The sequence below is a fragment of the Oncorhynchus mykiss genome, chromosome 14 (assembly GCF_057628025.1).
Source record: "Oncorhynchus mykiss isolate SJ-2025 chromosome 14, ASM5762802v1, whole genome shotgun sequence".
Lineage (NCBI taxonomy): Eukaryota > Metazoa > Chordata > Actinopteri > Salmoniformes > Salmonidae > Oncorhynchus > Oncorhynchus mykiss.
In genome coordinates this window covers 14,795,886-14,821,899 of record NC_143035.1, presented here as the reverse complement: position 1 = coordinate 14,821,899, position 26,014 = coordinate 14,795,886, and the positions used below count along the sequence as shown (strand labels likewise).

At 41.8% G+C, this 26,014-nt stretch overlaps 1 long non-coding RNA gene across 1 annotated transcript in view; it reads right to left on the bottom strand.

Annotated features, from left to right (window-relative positions):
- Positions 1–1,435: 1,435 nt before the first annotated feature.
- Positions 1,436–26,014, bottom strand: part of LOC149978296 (uncharacterized) — a 108,641-nt gene continuing 84,062 nt past the window's right edge. The window contains exons 4-5 of the long non-coding RNA XR_016486298.1: positions 3,287–3,416; positions 1,436–3,009 (exon numbers count right to left, since the gene is read on the bottom strand). This is a non-coding gene — a long non-coding RNA (uncharacterized LOC149978296). The remainder of the gene's footprint in view (positions 3,010–3,286; positions 3,417–26,014) is intronic.

Genomic DNA, 26,014 nt, shown 5'->3' with positions numbered 1-26,014 from the left:
CTTTGTGTTCTGCTGTTTACTTACTGTGTATGTGGGTCTTTCTATAAATATTGAGGTCAATGTGGTTCAAAATGGTTTAAAACCCCCCCAAAAGGATTGTCATGCAGTTCCACATGTCTACCAGAGGAATGAAAGGGAATATATGCAAATTGGCCCATAACTCCACCTATACAACAACATGAGCCTAGGAATATACATCCTTTAAGCAGGGTTCATAAAGACATTGGCAAGTCTAATTCAAAGACTTTCATGGACTTTTTCAAACACTTCATTGTACTTTTCAAGGTCCACAATGTTATAAATTTGTATAATTTAAATAAGCGTACATATTTTGGGCCTAAAATTGAACATCCCCCCCTCGTTCCCCCCAAAATTATGCATTTTTTTTTTTTTAAGTAGGCTATTACCACTTTAAGAATAATTACTTTTTAGACCTTGCCAATGCATTGATATTCAAGGGATTATTACATTCTGAAATATGTTTGAATAATGTAGACATTGCCTGACTAAATAGATTGGATGCATGGTCAGACTCTGGCGGCTCATGACAGACGGGAGACTCTGGCGGCTCTGGACAGACGGGAGACTCTGGCGGCTCTGGACAGACAGGGAGACTCTGGCGGCTCTGGACAGACGGGAGACTCTAGCGGCTATGGACAGAAGGGAGACTCTAGCAGCTTTGGACAGACGAGGCGCACTGTAGGCCTGGTGCGTTGTGCCGGGCGCTGGTGGTACTGGGCCGAGGGACAATTCCGATGGGACCGGGGACACCATGCGTAAGGCTGGTGCCATGTACGCCGGCCCAAGGAGACGCACTGGAGACCAGATGCGTAGAGCCGGCTTCATGGCACTTTGCTCGATGCCCACTCTAGCCCGGGCGATGCGAGGAGCTGGTATGTACCGCACAGGGCTATGCACCCGCACTGGGGACACCGTGCGCTCCACAGCATAACACGGTGCCTGCCCGGTCTCTCTCGCTCTCCGGTAAGCACAGGAAGTTGGCGCAGGTCTCCTACCTGGCTTCGCCATACTTCCTGTGTGCCTCCCCAATACATTTTTGGGGCTGACGGAAGCCCCGCTTCCGTGCTGCCTCTTCAAACCGCCACCTCTCCGCTTTGGCTGCCTCCAGCTCTGCCTTGGGGCGGCAATATTCCCCCAGCTGTGTCCAGGGTCCATCACCGTCCAACTCGTCCTCCCATGTCCATTCCTCCTTGTGCCGCTCCTGCTGCCGCTTCTTCTGCTGCACCTTGGGGAGGCGACACTCCCCTGGGCAAAGGGTCCTCTCCCGTCGAGGATTTCCTCCCACGTCCAGAAGTCCTGATTGCGCTGCTCCTGATGGCGCTGCCTGTCACCACGCCGCTTGGTCCTGTTGTGGTGGGTGATTCTGTCATGGCTTTCTTCCTGGGAAGGTGAGGCGGACCAAAACGCAGCGTGGTTATAGTTCGTGGTTCTTTAATAAGAAAACTCAAACAAACGACAAACCAATAAACGTGAAAACAGTAACAGTCCTAACTGGTGCATAAAACACAAAGACAGGAAAAAATCACCCACAAAATACTCAAAGAATATGGCTGCCTAAATATGACTCCCAATCAGAGACAACGATAAAAACCTGCCTCTGATTGAGAACCAATCCAGGCAACCATAGACACCTAAAAGAACACAACCCCATAAATCTACAAAAACCCCTAGACAAGACAAAACACATAAATCACCCATGTCACACCCTGGCCTAACCAAAATAATAAAGAAAACAAAGATAACTAAGGTCAGGTCGTGACACCAACAGCTACATCCAGGGTTCAAGTTAAATATCTATTTTGACTAATTAATGCTTAATAGATGATATAACGACAACTTACACTGCCATAAATGCAAGGACAGAAAAGTTGGATTTTATGTCACGATTTCAGACAAATCCATCAAGACACCAACCATGATAAAGGGTTAAACAGGGTTAAATCAACTCGTGAATTTGATTGAATATAGCTATGATCCCCCATTACATCCTAATATAGTGACATAAAAAATAAGCTAATTATCAATGACTTATCAACATCTGTAACAAGTTGTCCGGTGTAGGAAAGCCTCACTGGTGCCCTAATTTAACCCTCCTGTTGTGTTCGTTTCATGTTAATTCATTCTGTGTTCCCGGTCCAAAATGACCTCCCCATTATAGCTGACTATAAATCCATGATAATACATATATTATTACCTAATGTTGTGTTAGATCTTTTTATCAACTTAAGTTCTTGTGAACATTACAAGTTCTGAACTTCATTGACCTGAGCTCATACAACTCGTTTTTAAGTTTAAAAAAAGCATAATGTATGAATTATTTTGACTATAACAAACACTCAGATGAAACATATCGTGCTATTTATCACAGACTACTTTGCGTCAAGGTTTAACAAGGACATTTGTTTTAAAACAAATTTTCACATCTTTAAATAGTGGCACAAAATCACATCTGTTGTGTTCCCGGTCAAAACTGACCAGTAGGATTTTATTAGTAAAGAAAGGACATAGGCCCCAAACTACACATGAAAACTTTACTATATTACAAAATTAATGTCTGAACACATTAAAGAACAACAGTAACAATAACAGCATTTCTAAATGTTCACAGTCTGTCAATCAATGTTGGTTACATTTGGTGTGTCCTCGTACACATGTTGGACAATATGTGCCTTGCAAATATATGCACTGCATTTATGGTACATAATGCTCGCTTTGACATCGCTTGGTGCACACAGATTGCAACTCTTCCTTTTGTCTCTACTGTCTCTGGCGGCTGTAGATCTTCTGGCCCTTGTATATCTCTGCCACCGTGGCTTTCCCCAACTCTTCTAGGAATAGTCTCCTCTTGAAGAATTTCCCCTGCTTCCAGCCTGGATTCACCTCCATCAACACCACAAATGTGTTGTAGGCCGACACATCCAGGATGTTGAAGAACACCACCATGGGCCAACGTGCCATCATTCTCTTACAAGTGTATGTGCCATTAACCTGCAAAAGTGCAACAGTCAGTCAATAAAATAATAAGTACATACAAGTGATACTTCATGTCTTGCATAGTAACATGAAAAATTGCATCAAAGCGTTGTTTTAATTTATCACATCTAAAACATATTTACATATTCAAATGAATATAATTGACTCCATATTGTTCACAAACTCAATGAGCATTTCACCAAACAACATGTCTTATTTTTATGGTGCAGATAAAACAATCTGGTAATAGAAAGAAAAGTACATGAGACTTGAAAGATCAAAAGTAACATACCTTATGAAGGCTGTCAACTCCCCCTTTGTTCCTGTTATAACCCAGGACAGCATTGGGCTTCTTGTCCTCCCTGGTACTCACAGCGCCATCCCTGTGAAGAGTTGTCATCAGGAGCACATTCTTCTTTTTCCTAGGGCAGTAGGACACAAGAGTGTGTGTATCAGTGAAGGCAAATTTAGAGGAAAAACGATCCCTGCCCTTGGTAGTGAGTAAGGCAGGAGGCAACTGAGGCTTGTACCTTCTGACCGTCCCCACCATGGTAAAACATTTTTGGAGCAGCTCCTGACCAAGAGCATATGAGGTGAAGAAATTGTCACATGTTATGTTGTGCCCCTGGAGACCTGCAGTCATTTCCAGGATGACCCGCTCTCCCTGGTTCCTTTCGGGAACACCGTCAGCAGGTTTGCCAGTGTAAGCCTGCATGTTCCAGGCATAACTTGCTGCCCATATCTTTATTCCACATTTAGACGGTTTGCTTGGCATGTACTGTTTGAATGGTCAGCATCCCCTAAAAGCAACCAGATACTCATCCACTGTGATGCCCGGACTTGAGTTATAGATGAGTAGCAGGCGCTCCACCCATTTCCACCAAACCTCTCTGATTGCTGCCAGCTTGTCTTGTTGACGTCGGCCTGGTCTTCTATTACTGTTGTCTTAGCGAATGAACCAGGATTTTATGTCATCAACCCGGGATATGGCGTATCTCGTTGGCCCTGGGGCCGCCCTGAGAACATTTTCAACTGACAGCCGACCTCTCCTCTCAGGTGGGTATGAAGACCAGGACAAATTCCCATTCTTTGACCGGAATGTAACAACAACCTCAGCAGGGCCCTCTTCCTCATCACTGGATTGTTCCTCATAGTTTGTCTCTTGGTCTGGATAATTTTCTGTGTTGTCTTCAACTTCTGACACTTCCTCCTCTAATGCATCTTCACTGTCGGTTTCCTGGCCTCTCTGTAACGATATTCTTCATCCTCCTCTGACGAGGAGTAGGACATGTCAGACATGTGGTATGTGTTCATGATGTTTATTAACTGAACACTGAAAAAACGAAATAACAACGTGAAATAAACAACAACCGAAACAGTCCTGAAAGGTGCAGAAAACACTAGACAGAAAATAGAACATAGAATGCCCACCCCAACTCACACCCTGACCAAACTAAAACAAAGACATAACAAAGGAACTAAGGTCAGAAGGTGACACTCTCTCCTCCTCACCAGTGTCATGATCAAAGATATGATCAAGAGCCTCACATAGAGTATTTCATTTGGTCATTGTGCTGCCACAGAATTAATTGTGAGCAAGGCCTGAAAAAAGCTTTATATACCAGAGCGAGAAAAGTTCTACAGTATATATTATTGAAACAATGTTGCGATTGTTTGTGAGAAAGCCAACAGGTGTGGTTCCTGTGGGGGAAAGATTCTATTGGGGAAAGATTATATTGGGGAGTGAGGTATATGTGTGTGTGTGTGTGTGTGTGTGTGTGTGTGTGTGTGTGTGTGTGTGTGTGTGTGTGTGTGTGTGTGTGTGCGCTCAAACACAAATGCATGTGGGGGTCTGGGAGAGGATGTCATGTATTGTCATGTTGTGTCTTGTTTCTGTCCTTTCCCTTCACCCTGTCTCCCTCTGCTGGTCGTTATTAGGTTACCTTTTCTCCCCCTCTTTCCCCCAGCTGTTCCTTGTCTCCTCCTAACTACCTCGTCACCACTTTTCCCACCTGTTCCCTTTTTCCCTCTGATTAGTCCTCTATATCTCTCTCTGTTTTTGTTCCTGTCTTTGTCGGATTCTTGTTTGTGTTTTTCATGCCTGAACCAGACTATCGTCATGTTTGCTGCAACCTTGTCCTGTCCTGTCGGAATCTGCCGGTCCATCTGAGCCTACCTATGTTTTGTTATTAAAGAAGTTCTGTTTACGTTAATTCGCTTTTGGGTCCTCATTCACGCACCGTGACAGAGGAAGTGTGTCAATCTGATGAATGGGCATGTGCATCGTTGGCATCAATTTTATACACTAATTGTAGTCTCACCCATTCATTTCTAATGACTGGTCATTTTTGACCAGGAACACCACAGTCAGATTAAATTAACTACATTTTTCAGAGAGAACTTGTAAATCGGTCCAATTCGACTGGAATACAACAGGAGGATTACAGAAAGACCAATGTTTATACTGTATTCTCGACATTGCTCATCCTAATATACCTACTACTTTACATACATTACCAGTTATTTTTCTAATTATGCACTCTCTATACACACCACATATTTATATTCTGGATTCTGACACATGCTCACTCTAATATATCTATCAACCTCTGGATGATTCCTTGAACTCTGTCATTTCTTAATTTCTTGTTTAGATTTTTTTGTGTGTGTATTTTGTCACGCCCTGACCTTAGAGATCCTTTTTATGTTTCTATTTGGTTTGGTAAGAGTGTGATTTGGGGTGGGTATTCTATGTTCTATTATTTGTATTTCTATGTTTTGGCCCGGGTAGGGTTCTCAATCAGGGACAGCTGTCTATCGTTGTCTCTGATTGAGAACCATACATAGGTAGCCCTTTCCCCACCTGTCTTTGTGGGATGTTGACTTTGTTTATGGCACATAACCTTTAGCTTCACGGTTTGTTTTGTAGTGTTTATTGTTTTGTTCGGCGTCTTTTCTAAATAAAATAATATGTACGCTCACCACGCTGCACCTTGGTCCAGTTCTTTCAACGGCTGTGACATATTTGCAAGACATTGTACTGCACTGCCTGAGCTAGTAACATAAGCATTTCGCTGCACCTGATATAACACCTGCAAATTTGTGTACACGATAATAAACTTTGCTTTGATTTATACTCTGGGATTCATTCTCTTCGGTACAGACAGAGGCCGGCCTTCCAAAAACCCTTCCAGCTTGTTAGTACATCCTGCCAAGTCTACTTAATGTGCCCACCTGTTCGTTTGATAGCAAAAACACCTCTTTTTCATCTGTATCATGTTTACAGTGCCTGGTAGGCTCCAATTTCTGCTTGGTTTTCTTCACTTCCCAGGCACTTTGGATTATGAAGTAATGACCTATTATGGCTACTTTATGTCATTGACCCTCAATTTACATAGTGCTCAGTTCTCTGTCTTATGGAAATTATTTTAAGGGAGGAGACACTTGTTTGGTGATAGAACAGGTACAAGTTGTGGTGGCGGAAGTCCAACAAACAGAGGAACTGAAACATCAATGGGTAGTGTCAATGTTTGGTGAAGCAAACCTATAATTGCCAAAGAATTGTAGTATGTTTTGGCTTGTTTTATCCCCCATCGATAATGATGATGTTACTTGGATGAAAGGGTGTCCATCTTTGAAAGCAACAGAGATTAAAATGTGAAAGGGCATTACCAGCACAATTCCACATCCTTCCCCGTGCCATCTCAACTGTTTCAAAACAGTTCAAAGGTTTGGAACTGTTATGGCAGGAGGGTTCCTGCTGAGGTCTCGTCTGAACTGCACGCAGATCCCTAACTCAAACAGACATGTTAACTTGGGCAAAAGCAAAGATTTGACTACTGGCTGTATGAGCTATGAATTGAAAGCTCTTTCTTCTCCTAATTGTACATTGTGAGTGATAGAGGAGGAGACTTATGCCTCATGAATTGTTCATGCACACAGACTTTGTAGTTTGGTTTGACACCTGTGTAAACCACAACATAATTCAGGAGGAAGATATAGCCAAATCTGGCGGGTTACTGAACCAGTTGTGGTGCGTCAACATCTGTCTTTACTAATAGAATACAATATATATATATATATATATATATATATATATATGTGTGTATATATATATATATGTATATATATATATATATATATATATATATATATATATATATATATATATATATATATATATATATATATATATACCAGTCAAAAGTTTGGACACACCTAATCATTCAAGGGTTTTTCTATTTAGAAAAATAGTGAAGACATAAACTATGAAATAACACATGGAATCATGTAGTAACCAAAAAAGTGTTAAACAAATCAAAATATATTTTATATTTGCGATTCTTCAAAGTAGACAACCCTTTGCTGGTTGAGAGAATGCCAAGAGTGTGCAAAGCTGTCATCAAGGCAAAGGGTGGCTATTTGAAGAATATAAATATAAAATATATTTTGATTTGTTGAAGGTTACTTTTTAGGTTACTACATAATTCCATATATGTTATTTCATAGTTTTGATGTCTTCACTATTATTCTACGAGAGAGAGAGAGAAAGTGTTGTTTTTTGGAGGGGGGGGGGTGTGGTGAGGAGGGGGATTATTTAAGATACTCTATGAAGAGGTAGCTGTTTTTGGAAGATGGGCAGGGACTTCAGGGGTAAGCTGGTTTCATCATTGGGGTGCCAGGACAAAGCTTGGACTTGGCTGAGCGGGAGATGCCCTCCCATAGGGGTGGGAGGGTCATAAGATCAGAAGTGGCAGAATGGAGCGCAGGGTTTGAGCATGGCCTGAAGGTAGGGAGGGGAAGTTCCTCTATCTGCTCTGTAGGCAAGCATCATGGTCTTGTAGTGGATAAGAGCTTTGACTGGAAGCCAGTAGAGTGTGTGGAGGAGCGGTGTGAAAACCAGGTGGGCTGCAGCTTACTGGATACATTGCAGGGGTTTCATGGCACAAGCAGGGAGCCCAGCGAACAGCAAGTTTCAGTAGTCCAGATGGGGGATGACAAGTGCCCGGATTAGGACTTGTACTGCTTCCTGTGTGAGGTAGAATCGTACTCTATGGATATTGTAGGGCATGAACCAGCAAGAGCGAAGCAATACTTTGATGTTTGCAAAGAACGACAGGGTGTTATCCAGGGTCATGCCAAGGTTCTTTGCACTATGGGAGGGTGACACTGTGGAGTTGTCAACCGTGATGGAGAGGTCTTTGAGAGGGCAGACCTTCCCCGGGAGGAAGAGCAGCTCCGTCTTGTCAAGGTTGAGCTTGAGGTGGTGGGCCGACATCCAAGCTGAGATATCTGCCAGGCACGCAGAGATGCGTGTCGCCACCTGGGTGTCAGAAGGGGGAAGGAGAAAAGTAGTTGAGTGTCATCTGCTTAGTCATGATAGGAGACACCATGTGAGGATATGACAGAGCCGAGTGACTTGGTGTATAGAGAGAAAAGGAGAGGGCCTATAACCGAGCTCTAGAGGACACCAGTAGTGAGAGTACGTGGTGCAGACACAGATCCTCTCCACATCATCTGGTAGAAGCTGCCTGTCAGGTAGGATGCAATCCAAGAGTGTGCAAAGCCTGAGACACACCGTGCTGAGTGGGTGGAGAGGAGGATCTGATGGTTCACAGTGTTGAAGTTAGCAGATAGATTTCGGAGGATGAGAACAGAGGAGAGAGAGTCAGCTTTGGCAGTGCGGAGAGCCTCCATGACACAGAGAAGAGCAGTCTCGGTTGAGTGACCGGTCTTGAAGCCTGACCAGTCAGGGTCAAGAAAATAGTTTTGAGAGTGATAACGAGAGAGTCGATCTGAGACAGCTCGCTCAAGTGTTTTGGAAAGGAAAGGAAGAAGGGATACAGGTCTGTATTTTTTGACGTCAGATGAGTCAAGTGTTGGTTTCTTGAGGAGGGGAGCGACTCGGGCCATTCTGAAGTCAGAGGGGACACAGCCAGTGGTCAGGGATGAGTTGTTAAAGGAAGTGAGAAATGGGAGAAGGTCTCCAGTGATTCTCTGGAGAAGGGAGGTGGGGATGGGGTCGAGCGGGCAGGTTGTTGGGCGGCCAGAACTCACTAGTCGCAGGATTTCATCTGGAGAGTGAGAGGAGAAAGAGGTCAAGGAGTAGGGTAGTTAAGTGTGAGTGGGACCAGTGGTCTCAATAGGCTGAGTGATTGAGGAGCAGAGGAGGGAGGGGGTGGAGGATTAAGGAGGTAGAAGGTGGAAAAGAGTTTCCTAGGGTTAGAGGCAGAAGCTTGACATTTAGAGTGATAGAAAGTGGCGTTAGCGGCGGATACAGAGGAAGAGAAGGTAGAAAGGAGGGAATCATAGGTCCTCTGGAAGTTTAGCTTTCCTCCATTTCCACTCAGCTGCCAGGCCAGGAGGAAAGGGGACAGTGCAAGTCATAAGATGTGAAAAGGGAGGAGAGAAGGGTCGAAGAGGCAGAATCAGAAGACAGAAGGGAGAAGGATTTACCAGAAGGGGGAGATGATAGAGGGAGGAACGAGAGCGAAGATTGTGACGGCACATGACTTGGGTGACCGTATTACCGCCACATGGCTGGAGTAATGGCTGGAGTAAAATTCTATGTGACGGTTTGAGTCACTGTAATCTCCTTTTATGCACTCTGGACATGCTTTGGTAGTAACCAACATGCTAACTATCTTCAGGTCCAAATGGCCTGGTACTTAGGGATCTATTGTCCCTCTGACCAGTCTGACATCAATGCAAATGCATCGAAAATCACAACAAACACATCAAAACAATAGGCCTACCTTACTTTTAAAACTCACTCACTGTGATGATCAATATGAAGAAAGAAGTTCAGCAGCAGGTTGAAAAAGTGTAAAACATGGTTGTTGTGGATGTTGTTTCAAAAGCCTAACACAACAGAATGGACAGCGCTTTCTAAGGGATTCATTCAAAACATCCATACGCATATTAGAGTTTATACATAGCCCTGAAAAAAACGAAACAATTAAAATGAGGATTGTGCCGTTATAAAATATGGAGCCTACCTGATATTATGCTTGGCAGAAAAACATAAAACAAAATTGATTTAAGATGTCTTTGGTACATAATTGGTCTAGCCTTTGATTGTGGACTGAGTTATTATGCAGACTTGTTACCTTATAATTCCAAAAGGTCTATCCATGAGTCTGGGAGAGAACTCATAGCCCTAGGCCATGCTGTTGGTTCATTTATTTTGCAGGTTGGCTTACAGTTAGCCTACAATTTGTGAATTTGTATTTGAACAGCCTAGTAATAGGGCATTTTTAATATTTTTATGATTAATTGGGTGACACATTACCTTTAGCTATACAACATAGCTCACCATCATGCGTTTCCACCTTCCACCTCCACCTCCCCTTTATTCCTTTTTGGAGTACGCAGACGGGCTGTCAACAGTTTAGGGAAATACGTTTCCTTGTGAAAACACGTTACTATCGATGTTCCCAAACAGATTTCACTTGCTCTCCCAGCTTCAGGAAGAAGGTTGGAGAGAACATGGCATACAGAGTTTGAGCAGAACATCACCTGTTGGGCAGCGAAAGCATGCTCCTCAAACAGTGGTTTATGGCGAAGTAAGTGTCCTTATATTTAATTATCAGCTGCTCATATTAAGCACATGCTCCGCTATAAAAACCAAAGTAGCCTACAAAACAGACCGTCGTAAAAGCGCATACAGTGCATACAGATGAAATGTATTTTTTACCCTGCCCATTAAATTAAATTGAGAACACTCTGATGGGTGAAAATATGACCACTTGACAAGAGAACAGCTGTGCAGCACGGAACAGAGAAAAAGCTTTGTTTGCTACTTTCTCAAATCATCAATAACCTATTGTCGCACCATGCAGCCCATATACGTTTTGATTTCTAAAACATTCTAAAGTTTATATCCTTCACAACTAAAGTTGCCAAGTAACTCTAAATCTAGCATATAGGGCCTGTTTCAAATTATCACTTTTACACTCAACATAGCCACTTCATATGTACACACGCTCCTTAAAACTTCTTAGGGTTACAATCCCGTTAACGGAATTGATATGACAACAGCCAGTGAAAGTGCAGAGCACCAAATTCAAACAACAGAAATCTCATAATTAAAATTCCTCAAACATACATGTATCTTATACCATTTTAAAGGTAATCTTGTTGTTAACCCCACCAAAGTGTCCGATTTCAAATAGGCTTTACAGCGAAAGCACCACAAACGATTATGTCAGGTCAGGAGGAGTCACAAAAAGCACAAATAGAGATACAATTAATCACTAACCTTTGATGATCTTCATCAGATGACAGTCATAGGACTTCATGTTACACAATACATGTATGTTTTGTTCGATAAAGTGCATATTATATAAAAAAAATCTCAGTTTGCGTTATGTTCACTAGTTCCAAAAACATCCGGTGATATTGCAGAGAGCCACATAATTTTACAGAAATACTCATTATAAATGTAGATGAAAATACAATTGTTAGACATGTAAATATAGACACACTTCTCCTTAATGCAACAGCTGTGTCAGATTTCAAAAAAGCTTTACGGAAAAAGCAAACCATGCAATTATCTGAGAACGGCGCTCAGAAAACAAATAGAGATATCCGCCATGTTGGAGTCAACAGAAATCAGAAATAACATTATAAATATTCACTTACCTTTGATGATCTTCATCAGAATGCACTCCCAGGAATCCCAGTTCCACATTAAATGTTTGATTTGTTCGATAATGTACATAGTTTTTGTCCAAATAGCTACTTTTGTTAGCACGTTTGGTAAACAAATCCAAAGTCATGAAGTGCGTTCCCTAGTTGCAGACGAAATGTAAAAAGTTATGTTACTGTCCGTAGAAACATGTCAAACGATGTACGGAATCAATCTTTAGGATGTTTTTCACATAAAACGTCAATAATATTCCAACCGGAGGATTCCTTTGTCTTCAGAAAAGTAAAGGAACGCAGCTACCTTTCATGTGAAATGCACGTGACCGGCGTGTGACTGTTGGCAGACCTCTGACTCATTCCTCTCTCATTCGGTCCCACTTCACAGTAGAATCCTCAAACAAGTTTCTAAAGACGGCTGACATCTAGTGGAAGCCGTAGGAAGTGCAACATAACCAATATCCCACTGTGTATTCAATAGGGGCTGGGTTGAAAATCGACCAACCTCAGATATCCCACTTCCTGTTTGGATTTCTTCTCAGGTTTTTGCCTGCCATATGAGTTATGTTATACTCACAGACATCATTCAAACAGTTTTTATCCAATACTAATAATAATATGCATATATTAGCAACTGGGACAGAGGAGCAGGCAGTTTACTCTGGGCACCTCTGGGCACCTTTCATCCAAGCTACTCAATACTTCCCCTGCAGCCATAAGAAGTTAATGGGAGAAATATCCTTTCTATTTTATTCAGCTATACAATCATATAAAATAATGTCACAGGACTTAAGCATATCTTGGTTTTTCATATCATAATGTTTCTTTAGAGCTGACTATAATAAATAATATAATAAATAATATTATGATGGTGTTTATTAAATTGTGTCACGTATACTCCCTCTCCGGCCTCTAGGTCATCAGGCTGCTGATTATCCTGCACACCTGTCACCATTGTCTTGCGCATCTGCGGCTCATGACACTCACCTGGACTCCATCACCCACTTGATTATCTTCCCTATATTTGTCACACCCCTTGGTTCTTTCCTGAGGTGTTATTGATTCTGTTTTCATGTCGGTGCGTTGTTTGTGTTTCGTGTTCATTGTTTATTTTATTTATTAAAACACTCACTTCCTGAACTTGCTTCCCGACTCTCAGCACACTCGTTACAAATGGATTTATTCAACTTTTTTACATTTAAATGTTTCAAAGGTGCATCAGTGGCTTGTATGCATGGAGGCCTGGAGATGCTAAAGGTGTTTTGCATGACAATAACCGGTTGACCAAATGTCATGACCGCCACAGCCCTACACATGCCCATCTGGGTGGGGGCTGAGTGGTTAGGGTTGGAGGAAAGGGAGACAGAAAAGGAAACAAAGTAGTGATCAGAGACCTGAGGGGGGTTACAGTTAGATTAGTAAGCGAACAGCCTCCAGTGAATATGAGGTCACGCATATTGCCTGCCTTGTGAGTGGGAGGGGACTGGGAAAGGGTGAGATCAAAAGAGACAAGGAGGGGAAAGAGTGAGTTGGAAAGAAATTAATCGATGGGAGACATCAGGAGGTTGAAGTCGCCAAGTACGCCATCATCAGGAAATTAGCTTATCAAGGTGTCAAGCTCATTGAGGAACTCTACAAGGGCACCTGGTGGGCGATAGATGACCATGTTCAGCTTGAGGGGACAACTGACAATGACAGCATGCAGTTCAAATGAGGAGATGGACAGGTGAGAGAGGAAGTAAATATAAAATCTCCAGTTAGGAGAAATTAGTTAACCAGTGCCACCACCGCTATGACCAGATGCTCTTTGACTATGAGAGAAAACAGACGAAGAAAGAGCAGCTGTTGTAGCAGTATTCTCTGGGGTGATCCATGTCTCCGTCAGGGCCAAAAAGTATAGGGACTGAAGGACAGCATAGACTGAGATGAACTTGATTTGATTTGATTCTTGACCACATTTCGGCAGTTCCAAACTCTGTTCCAAACTCTGCCAAAGATCCAGAATCTAACATGGGTTGCACAGGGTACACTAAACTAGAAGGGTTTCAGCCAAGGAAATGTCTGTAAAGCCTACAGGAAGAGGAGCCAACAGGTATAGAAAGTTGCCAAAACTAGAAAAGAGTCTAATGAGATCATCACAAAATAACTAGGTAAGATACTCAAGTGAGAGATTGATGTGGAGCCTTCATCAAAGAACTCTGCAGAACGGTCTTAGTTTCGGCAATGGTCTTGGTTTTTCCGACGAGACGGCCACTGACACGACCGCCGCTTACAGCTGCCGCTGAGAAACCAGGGGAGACTGAAGCACTAACATTAATTGTTAATAGCCTAACAGAAGTGGAGAGCACACATCCCTGTACTAATTGCAGATTTCCTAAGAGAGGAGAAACCACTCCCCCTCCAATAAAGCCACTGATTACCAAAACAAGTCACAAATGGTCCTGCCCCTTGATCCTGGTTGATGTGTCAACAACTATCTGCAAGTTATGAACAGTTAGCAGTTTACACACCATGAAGGTCACTGGGAATACAGACAGCACTTAACACTAGGTTGCAAAAAGACTGTACCAGACCACAACATATTAAAACAAAAAAGGATAAGTTTTCCTCCTGGAGATAACCAGGAGTCCTCAAGCTATAGAATGAAGCATATATATTTGTGTACATGAACTTGCCAGTTTTTCCCCATATGCAGACTAGTGTGACAGGAGTTCATAGTCGATTGTCTGTTAATGAATACTTTGCCCAGCACAACAGGGAGAGATTTGCTACAGGCATAGCCCTGTAGTACACAACAGATACAGATGTGGTATAACTAAGTCATGGAGCATCAGATCAAACTGTACTCAACCCTAAAGAACATTTTACATAAGGAACAATCCTCTTGGAGATCGTTCTCAAGCTGCATCATTTTATACTGTGATTTCTTCTCTCGCAAAAAATTGTTGACATCATCATCTAGACGTATCATAATGGGTATTAGGTGGTTGCTTGGAGATGCTAGCGCTGTAGACACAGGCCTCTCCATTAGTCTCATATGGTTTCATATACAGTAGATACAATCTGTAACTGGGATCCAAGAGAAAGATCTCAACCCAGTAGTTAGCTAGTTCACCTTGTCACCCTGCGTCTCTCCTGTTTAGATACGTTGTTTAATGTTCGTTCTAGTTAATCCAGCTCTAAGTAGTTTATCCGGAATACTTCCACTGTGAAATCAGAGTAGTAGCACTCAGTAAGTCAGTAAGCTACGAATGAGCATGGACATGGGGTTCATTTATCACTCTAGTCTTCAGGCCAAAGGGAGAGCACATGGACTTCCACCCTGCACAAGAGCTCAGTACAGGTGTCTCACAGCAAATGGCCTGCTATCGCTGACATGCAATTCCTACATTGAAATAGTGCATGTATCACTTGAGTCAATGAAAGGCAATGCAATAATTCAGTATTATTTGTTAATGACTGGACCTTTAGCCCAAGTGGACACAAATGGATCGTATTTCAAAAACGTGCTAAATTTGAGGTACCAGTATAACTTGTCTACAGTTAGCCACTGACTTAAAGTACACACAAGATGCATCGTTAAACACAAAAACCCTCAAAGGGTCATAGGGTCTTAGAGTAGAGAGAGGTCATATTGGATCCATCCAATATTTTGAGAGCAGTTCAGCATAGATAACTTCCTATTAAGAAAAAACATTCTAAAAGTAAAATCAAATGTCTTGACAAGTGGCATACAAAAGGAAACATGAGTCTTGCAGTTCAACATCATTTGTTACTTCAAAGAGATTAATAACTTTAGCAATAACAAGACCCACCATGACCGCCCATTAGCTCACGCTTGACTGAGATAGCATAGAGGAGATCTAGTTATGGTGTTCTGAGCAACACCCAATGTGTGGAGTGTCCTAGTGTGTCTCGCTATGACCGAGCACAGTAGTCTTCTATGGAAGCTCAACCAACTCCACATTTGAGGGCACGGATCGTTAACCTTTCAACAGGCTTGTTTTATACCACTTTGGGGACGAGTTTGGAGACAAAAACACACATGCATATGGTATGCTGACCACCTCTCTTCCACAATATTAAATCACAATTCTGTATTTGCTTGTGGTTACTCTAAATATCGGTACATCTCAAAATGATTTGGTCTATAGAGTTCATGTTGACTAACCACCCAGTAGCTCAATGTGTTGTTGGGGACAGGGTTCACTTGTGGACCCATTTCAGAGGGTCAAAGCCAATGACTCTTTACAGTGTGGAACATTAAGAAAAGGAGCCATCAGTCAAAGCCTGATTACTGTTGCTCATGGAAGTGCATGATATATCATTGCCACAGGTGTAACCCAATGTAACTGTATTGTTCAGGCTCACTAGTTCATCCATCTTACAGGGAAGGAAGGGTAACGGCCTGCCTGATTACCCAATGTCAATGTTTTTCATTCATTCATGGGAGCATAGACCCATCCTATCTCCTTAAACCAAATCAACGTTAAGGGCTAAATGAACCCTTGACTGAATCAACGTGAGACCCTTGTCTAAGTCATGCATGAAAGGGTTAACCACTCAGGTGGAATGAGAACCAGAAGGACATGGTTCATGATGAGAGTCACTCAGGGAAAGTACTTATTTCTCATTAACACGCCACCGAGCGAGGACTTAACTTCCACCTTTTGCCCTACCTTACCCTGCCGGACACCTGACATGACGCGTCCCTTATCCCCTGTCCCGAGGGAACCCAATGCCAGGTGTTACCCTGCACGCGCGTGATGCCGCTGCTCCATATAACTACCATAACGCTCCCTCTTTATTGCCTTCCCCTCAAGTAAAACAATGTGTTTTTGACCAAATTTACTGAAGTCAAGCCAGCGTGACTAGGATTTCACACATGCTCCATTGTTAGGGCCCTGAGCGGGTGATCCAGGCAGGATATACCCTGGCTAGGCCGGAGGAAATCCCTGGCGAACTCATGCACACATCTTCCATTCAGTGGGCGACGAGGGGCTTATTTTTGTCAAAGGGTGCCCACACACACGTAGCATAGCATGCGTCCTTGTTGCATTGCATTTAGGCATGAGTCTCATGAATAATGAGTTTGCAGGTTCAGTGCTGGTTTGATTTGAGCGAAGCTACTACTTTAACAGAGAGAATATTGGGCTTCTAATTTAGTCAAGCATATCAAGGCTCAGGAGAAGACCCAGATGCAGACAGTTCGAAGTAACAAAAGTTTATTACAAAAATAGGGGGCAGGCAAATGACAGGTCAAGGGCAAGCAGAGGTCAGTAAGCCAGAGCAGAGTCTGAAAGGTGCTGAACGGCAGGCTCAGGGTCAGGGCAGGCAGAGGTCAGTAATCCAGGGCATTGTCACAAGGTACAGAACGGCAGGCAGGCTCAGGGCAGGCAGAATGGTAAAAACAGGGACAACTAGAAAACAGGGACTAGATAAAAACAGGAGTATGGGAAAACCTCTGCTAGGCTTAATGAGACAAGACGAACTGGCAACAGACAACACAGGTATAAATACACTGGGGATAAGGGGGAAGATGGACGACACCTGGAGGTGGGTGGAGACAAGCACAAGGACAGGTGAAACAGATCAGGGTGTGACAAAGCCATTACTCTAACAGGGAGAATTGGGCTTCTAATTTAGTTAATCCATGACTCTAACAGAGAGAATATTGGGCTTCTAATTTAGTTAATACATTACTATAACAGAGAGAATATTGGCCTTCTAATTTAGTTAATCCATTACTCTAACAGAGAGAATATTGGGCTTCTAATTTAGTTAATCCATTACTCTAACAGAGAGAATATTGGGCTTCTAATTTAGTTAATCCATTACTCTAACAGAGAGAATATTGGGCTTCTAATTTAGTTAATCCATTACTCTAACAGAGAGAATATTGGGCTTCTAATTTAGTTAATACATTACTATAACAGAGAGAATATTGGGCTTTTAATTTAGTTAATCCATTACTCTAACAGAGAGAATATTGGGCTTCTAATTTAGTTAAGCCGACGACAACACCTGATTAAGACTATGATTCACGGCAGGTCTCTTGGACCTACCGCACAGGGATCATGCATAGCAGTGGGAATAATTCCCCCAATGTTGTTGTAATATCCCTGAGTGAGGACCAATACTGTGTCCAAAAGGCTGCGAAAGCAGTGAGGACTTCAGCCACAAAGAACAAAAAACAGTACGGGAGCTGTGCTTTATTTTCTCATTTGAAAACAGAAAAAAACTTTGGCCCTGAGAGCTTTACTGTTGTTACAAATGAGGCTGATGCAGAGCACAGCAATGTTTTCCATGCGTTTCTAGAGTCCCATTTCCTCTGGTCTGTGTGACCTCCGTTCACCCCCCTTTATTAGAAGTGAGACAGCCCGCCCAGTGGTGGTAGCGGAAGCCCATTCAACCCAATGGGGCAGCAAGCCAGACTCTCCAACCACATGCCAGCTGCCCCAACTCAATTTATCAGATGATTCCTTTCAGCAAATTATTTTGGGAGAGATAGAGATTAAACCAGAGACTTGAGCTCCAGCAACTCAGGACGTCGGGGAGATTATGTTCCTGTGAATGCCTGGAAATAGAATTCATCCAGAAAATGACAATGTCTCTAGATCATTAAGAGGTAACAGGTAATGTCATACCTGAGGTCTCCCTGTTTGTCCCCACAGACTTAAACATTTATTTTAGACTTCCCCTCTAACTGTTAGAGAAATTAGGGGGGGTTGTATGTGAGAGTATATGACATATTTCTGGGATTCTGGGATTCAATGCTAAGGCCTTTTAGTGCAGTGCACTATACAAAATAATCCTTAAGAGTTTATTGACGAACCCTAAGTCACATAATAAAAAAGTCCCCATCAAAACCAGTCAGTTTAAGCTAGAGATATCTGTTTTTTTTTTTTTGCATGGGCTGCGTCTCAATCCACCACATCCGCCTATGTCGGCCTTCCTCATCTGTGGTGGAAAGTGGCAGAGCTACAGTGTTGTTATTCAGACCAGGAGACATCCCGAAAATTGGTCTTCTTACGAATCCTCTGTAGCGTCCGAACGATGGTGTTCTCTATTTTGCTCTACGACCCCTATAAACCCAACGGGACTCGTCTGAAGGCGGTCCCACTAATGTGACATATTCTGTCTGTAGTGTCTGAACAGTTTGGGCTACAAACTAACACAATGGTGTTCTCCGTTTTGCTCTAGGACCCCCACAAGTGTCATGGGACTCGTCTGAAGGTAACCCAGTACCGTTTTTAAAAAATGTATGGAAGTATGGAGGTAGTTTTATGGCCCCCCCCCAAAAAAAGGGGTTAAATATGTGCCCCAAAAAAACTAAAATATTTCCTGAGCTGTCTTATATTTCCTAGATATAGGACAGACACTTGAAAACCTCAATGACTGCCTGTTTTGCCATTTATGAATGTGTTAATTAATATGTTCAATTTTATTTTATTTTATACAAATTATTATATTTTTCGAGGATACCTACAGAATAAAATAGCTAAATGACCATCTTAAAACAAATGCATACGTTATCTTAGTAGAAACGACTCTTCAAAAGCTTTTAGAAGTAAAGGCATTTTCCTCGCTGTTCGTGGAGATCGCATTCATGATAAATGCTGCGCATGAAGGCTGAAGTGTAAATTACCTTTAATAGTCTGTTATAGTGCACTGCGCTATAATGTGCCTTGCATTGAATTAGTGTAGGCATAAACCCCATAGGGCTATTGACTGCATTCACTGGTAAAGCAGCTGTGAAAGCAGTGACACACAAGTATTTCTGCAAGTGAACACTAAGGACATGACCTTTTAAAAGGTGTGGAGTTTGGAAGATTGTTTTTCCCCACTTAAACTGTAGAGGGAAAAAAACAAATCCATTTTCCATTGGTGGAATACAAACATAGTGTATTGTTTTGGTTGGCAAAGTGGAAGAGAATAACTTACGCTTAGATTCTTAGGTTTCTATGCACAATCACTGTTCAATGACTATTTGAGTATCAACACATTGTTCTGAAAGATATGGGAATTGATGTTGTTAATGAAGGACAGTTCCACTCATTTTGATAATGCTATAGCATGAACCATCACTGATGGTCTGAACTGTAAATTAAACGTTTTCTCTGTGTGCTTATATACAGTATGCCAGTTGATATACACTTAAAACATTTCAGAACTCATATGTTCAAGATGCTGCCCTCATTTAGACATTTCTTTAAAATGCTTCAAGCAATTGGAACTATTTTTCCAAACCACTTCAGCCATCAGCTGTTGCCCCCTTTCAAATGTGTCTCAATGCTCAGCAAAAAAAACAGATGTTTTACATTTATTGTACAATTTCTGTTTGTTTTTGTTTCTTCTGATAAATGACTAATTCCGACCTAAGAAAATTAGAATAGATAATTGTACTGTTTTCCAAACCCATTTGCAGTTCTGTGTGTTGACCGAACCGAATTTAACAGACAGTTTGTATGAGTTCGCTAAATTGCTGTTGTCTCAAGTATCATACCTCATGCCAATTATGTAAAAACTGTAAACACACCCAGTAGGATAATGATAATAGGATAATTGTGCTGTAGATCTCTTTAGAATAACACACATCCTGCAAAGGGAATGCCTCCATCATCACAGAATTGAAGTGAAGCACTGTCCACTATTCTCAAAAATGAAATTAAAGGGAGTTGATGGACAGGACGTGTTGAGAAGTAATGAAGGACTACTACAATAAAATGTTGGCAACACTTTACTTTACACGCAGTGTCATAACACGATATGGAGCGGTCATAACCATGTCATAATGTCACATAACGTGTCATAATCTGTCATAATATGGTCATAACACTGTCATGACCCATATATTTACTCATGTTGTGACATATATTGTGTTATTTGGGTGACTGGTTATGACACCTACTTCAGAGTGTCAAAAACCACATTCATTCAAATGTGTTTTTTCCCTGCCAAGAAGTCTCCTTTCGTTTGAAAGTTTGTTTCTTAAATACTTTGTTGTTGCTGTAATGAATTCTTTACAGTCACTTTTTTTCCCATCATATTTTAAATACACGTTATGACACTGTCATGAAGCATTATGACCATCAGAATCATATAAGCCAGATAGCCCGTTATTGCACTTATGTCAGTCATCAGTCAAAAACAAGGTGTCTTGTCCTGCTCCTGAAATCTGCTCCTGCACTCATTCCAGTCATCAGCAACAGAGCATTGGGGTAGGTGCATGTCTGACATCAATGTGTGCACAATGATTATTTAATGTGGTCAATAAAATACAATTATATAACAAAGCATACTGTTGACACGTAGGCTATGGTGTAATGGAGTGTTTTGCCTTGTGTGGCACTGTAGGTTTTGTGTGTTTTGACACCCTTATGTGGGTGTTTTCTAAAATTCATTTCAGCTTTATTTAACCAGGTAAGCCAGTTGAGAACAAGTTCTCATTTACAACTGTGACCTGGCTAAGATAAAGCAAAGCAGTGCGACACAAACAACAACACAGAGTTACACATGGAATAAACAAGTGTACAGTCAAGAAGAAAAATAAAGTCTATATATAGTGTGCGCAAATGGCGTGAGGAGGTAGGCAATAAATAGGCCATAGTAGTGAAATAATTACAATTTAGCAGATTAACACTGGAGTGATAAATGAGCAGATGATGATGTGTGAGTAGAGATGCTGGTGTGCAAAAGAGCAGAAAGGTAAATAAATACTACATGGGGACGTGGTAGGTAGATTGGGTGGGCTATTTACAGGTGGACTATGTACAGCTGCAGTGATTGGTTAGCTGCTCAGATAGCTGATGTTTAAAGTTAGTGAGAGAAATATAAGTCTCCAGCTTTAGTGATTTTTGCAATTCGTTCCAGTCACTGGCAGCAGCGAACGGCGGAGAACGAAAGGCGGCCAAAGGAGGTGTTGGTTTTGGGGATGACCAGTGAGATATACCTGCTGGAGCACGTGACCAGTGAACTGAGATAAGGTGGAGCTTTACCTAGCATGGACTTATAGATGACCTGGAGCCAGTGGGTCTGGCTACAAATATGTAGCGAGGGCCAGCCGACTAGAGCATACAGGTCGCAGTGGTGGGTGGTATAAGGCGCTTTGGTAACAAAACGGATGGCACTGTGATAGACTGCATCCAGTTTGCTGAGTAGAGTGTTGGAAGCTATTTTGTACATGACATCGCCGAAGTCGGGGATTTTGGATTGGAGATGTTTAATATGAGTCTGGAAGGAGAGTTTACAGTCTAGCCAGACACCTAGGTATTTGTAGTTGTCCACATATTCTAGGTCAGAACCGTCCAGGGTAGTGATGCAAGTCGGACGGGCGGGTGCGGGTAGCGAACAGTTGAAAAGCATGCATTTGGTTTTACTAGCGTTTAAGGGCAGTTGGAGGCCATAAAATAACGCAATATATGTCACATCAGGTCTAAATATCTGTGTCATGACAGTGTTATGACCATATTATTACAGCTTATGACATGTTATGTCAGCTGTTATGACATATTACAACATGGTTTTGACTGTTTCATAGTGTGTTATGATGCTAGGCGTTAAGTACAGCGTTACCAAAATGTTAATACAGTAGTTCTAGGCATGTTAAGAAGCTGCATTTCCTATTAAGCCATTTGATTGCATGTCCAGGGCAGCTCTCGTCCCGCCTCCCAGGGAAGTGGCTGGGACTGGTGTGTTTTCCTAATCAGTGGTTTGGATAAATATGAAGTACGAGGGAGAAAAACATACTTTAGTCCTAAGGTTGTGTCGTTATGAAGATCTTGGGATCTCATTTTTGGCTTCAGATCCATTTAGAATTTCATTTTCTGCTCTCTGAATGGAATGGGCCTCTGAAACTGCCACTGGGTGCATGTCACTGGAAGGGTCACTCGCTGGGTCAAAATATGACCAACAAGGCACCAAATAATTTAGCACTATCAGATCTTGGTCCAACACACACAAGGATGAACAAGTGATACAAAAAAAGTGGTAGTTCTGGGGCCATTAGGCTAAGAACAAAAATGAAATGCCAAACATGTGCTCAGTATTAATGACCAGCATCTGTGATGTTGAGAAGATACATAAACCACTTGCATATTAAACAAAGACACGTACATGGCAGAGGGTTAGTGCAACAAGTTCAGCCAAACATACAAGCCTGGCATTTTTCACTGGGCATTTAAAACAACCATGGTCTGTTGGAAAGAAGTGACTCAACACGGGGCAGCTGCTTACTGATTCAACTCTAAACACTCAAAATCCTGCTAAACTGCTGTTTAGCCCAAACCGAGTTTCACCCCCAACCGTTATTGTTTGCCGTGAACCAGATTGAATGTGGCCTCAATCAGCATATGAAGTCACTGAGTGATAATGAGAAGCACGATGGACTCATCATTTCAGACAACTGCAATGTTCATCCTCGTGTTGAGAGAGAGCGGGGCAAATGACATGAATGTGCACTTGTTGAAAGTGTTCTTCTTTCTTGATGTTCTGTTCCAACAATGTGATGGCCATATCAACATAGCTTTAGACGAGATAGTATCAATGTCAATGATCAGCCGTTTTTTGTTGAGAGCAATGTTGGCACGGTCTTTGAGAGTCTTGTCAAATTGCATCAGAAATAACAGCAGAGAAAATCGCATCTGACTTTTTTAAAGAGGGACATTTATGTAAAAGGCATACTTTGTACTGTACCAAGAAAGAAACCATGGCTGTAGTTGTTTTTTCACATTTCAGAAGGGCTTTCATGATCTCACTCAGAAGCACCATCTCTCACTGCAGTTGGTTGCCATGGACTCCTCTTACTTCGGACATGAGTAACAAGTTGAGTTAGGTTTGTATCAAGGCTGTTGTTTTTATCGCTTTCCAAATGTGTTACCATAGACCCCCATACAACTCTAGTAGGCTATAGCACCCGTTTCACCAAATGATGGACTGACTACCATCGATCTTTCTAGTTTTATCCAAAATATTACATTTTTTGTCTTCCATGGAAGATGCCGCATGGCTAAAACGGGATCTAGTGGGATCCAGGGAGGATGAGAAACAGAATAGTCTGGAAAAAGAATGCCAGCTGGGCTAATCTGGTCCTGGATCAAGAGCCGCACTCCAAAGCATAACTGTCTAATTTCTCAAAGCAAGTCACCACATCTTGATACCAAAATGATGCGTGAGTCTCAATGTGAACATTCTCATATTAGAACATGATCTGGTTCCCATCACTGTTCAATTGAACTTGATGGATTTTGTTGTCAAGGCACTTGTCATAGAATCCACAAGTGTTTCGCAAAGAGACTTTCAAGACCTATGCAAGAATACAATGGAGAGGCAGTCTTGATCTGAGTCCTCTGTTGTGATACAATTTTGACATATCTTTGTTTAAAGGTGCAATATGCAGAAATTGCTCTGCCATTTCCTGATTGCTAAAATTCCTTTACCAACACCTACTAACAGTTACTGTGTTTTCACACAGTTTTCACAAATTTGCACACTGACTCGGTACCGGTACCCCCAGCCTCGTTATTGTTATGTTATTGTGTTACTTTTTATTATTTTTTACTTTAGTTCATTTGGTAAATATTTTCCTAACTCTTCTTGAGCTGCACTTTTGGTTAAGGGCTTGTAAGTAAGAATTTCACGGTAAGGTCTACACTTGTTGTATTCGGCGCAAGTGACGAATAAAGTTTGATTTGGTTTGTGTTACTAACAGTTCCGGTGCTATTGCCAGTTACTGTGTTACTAACAGTTACTGTGTTACTAACAGTTACGGTGCTATTGCTAGTTACTGTGTTACTAACAGTTACTGTGTTAGTAACAGTTACTGTGTTTCTAACAGTTACTGTGTTACTAACAGCAAACTATTGCCAGTTCTTTTCTGTGTGGAAAAGCAGAGTATTGGACACCATACAAACTCCCTTCATTCAGACATGCAAATAGACCTATCCCCGGTGCTTCATTTTTCCCCTTCCTTCGAGTGTCCCACATGCTTTCTTTTTCAGTGACCTCTCTTTCAGTCCTCTTTCAGACAAACTTTTCTAACAGACTCTAGACAGTTTTGGCTGTTTGTAATCGTACAAATCTCATCTTGACAAGGCACCTCTGTAAAAAAAAAGAGAGAAAAAAAGGAAAGTTATCGCATGTTTGAAATTAGTCTGAATTCTTCCCCGGCCAGCAATTTTATTAAATGTACCCTCAAAAGTGTGATCAAGTGAGAGAAAAATCTTACAGCTACCACATGCAGTGGACAAAGTCCAAACCAAACACTCCCACCGGTGTGTACACCAAGACAGATGACTATAGGACTCAGGGCCTGGCTAGCACAATGTAGCCCTATTCAGTATTTATTTTCATAGTTCAAAGCACTGGCAGCAACCCACTTGGTGTCTGCAGTCCAGACCAATACACTCCTGATTGCAACAGTGAGCTTTTACAGGCCACAGAGGAATATTCCAAGTCTTGTGCCATCTACCAACACTGCACCTACCCGCTCCCCAAAACATGTAGGGCTTAAGGGTAGGGGGTAAAGGGATTCCATTGTAAACATACGTTGCTGTGGGCAAAACGTCTGCTTTGAGCAGTTTGACATAATCACAGAAACCACATTAAAGGGAAAGGTCAACAAAGCAATGATAAGTAATGTCTCACAGGCTTATCCCTGTACACTGTACTGGGTTATCCACACAATCCTCAACTCCAGGAAGCCCAAGTGATATACTAGCTACCGTATATAATAAAGAGAAACACTGGTTAAACAGACGACTTGTGTTTCTGAAGGCATATTTTACTGTCTGGGAATTCCCTCACTCTATCCAGTGATTTAATTCAGGATGGATAAGGAGGGGAAATCAGTTCAATTACCAGGTTGGAAATGTTAAGGAAAAATATTGCAAACATCAGCACTGTACAAGCACAGCATGACACTGGATAATTCATATGTGGGTCATAACTCGCCCTATAGAATAATAATCGTATTGTAATACAGACAAATCGTTTCAGAAATAGAATCTGACTGAGACAATAATTGGTCTAGTGTTTTTATTGGAAGGTTTTGGCTGTCTCCAGCACCAAGATTATTGTAGATATTCTATGCAAAAAACAAACATTTTCTGTCATTGTAAATATTGTCCATTGCATCCTAATGCTAAATGAGAGTTCATATTCAGCTAAATAAATAATTTAATCTTAACTGTTTGAATGTGCTTTTTGTGTTTCTAACATTCCATGTTTTGCTGATCAAGACCTTACCCAAATAGACCATGTAGGCCATTGAGGTGCCCAATTTCTGCAAGAACTGAAAACTGGCCAATGCATACAGACAATATTTGTATATGCAAAATCAGCCAGAGTGTACATTTAGCATGAAAAAGGGCCTACC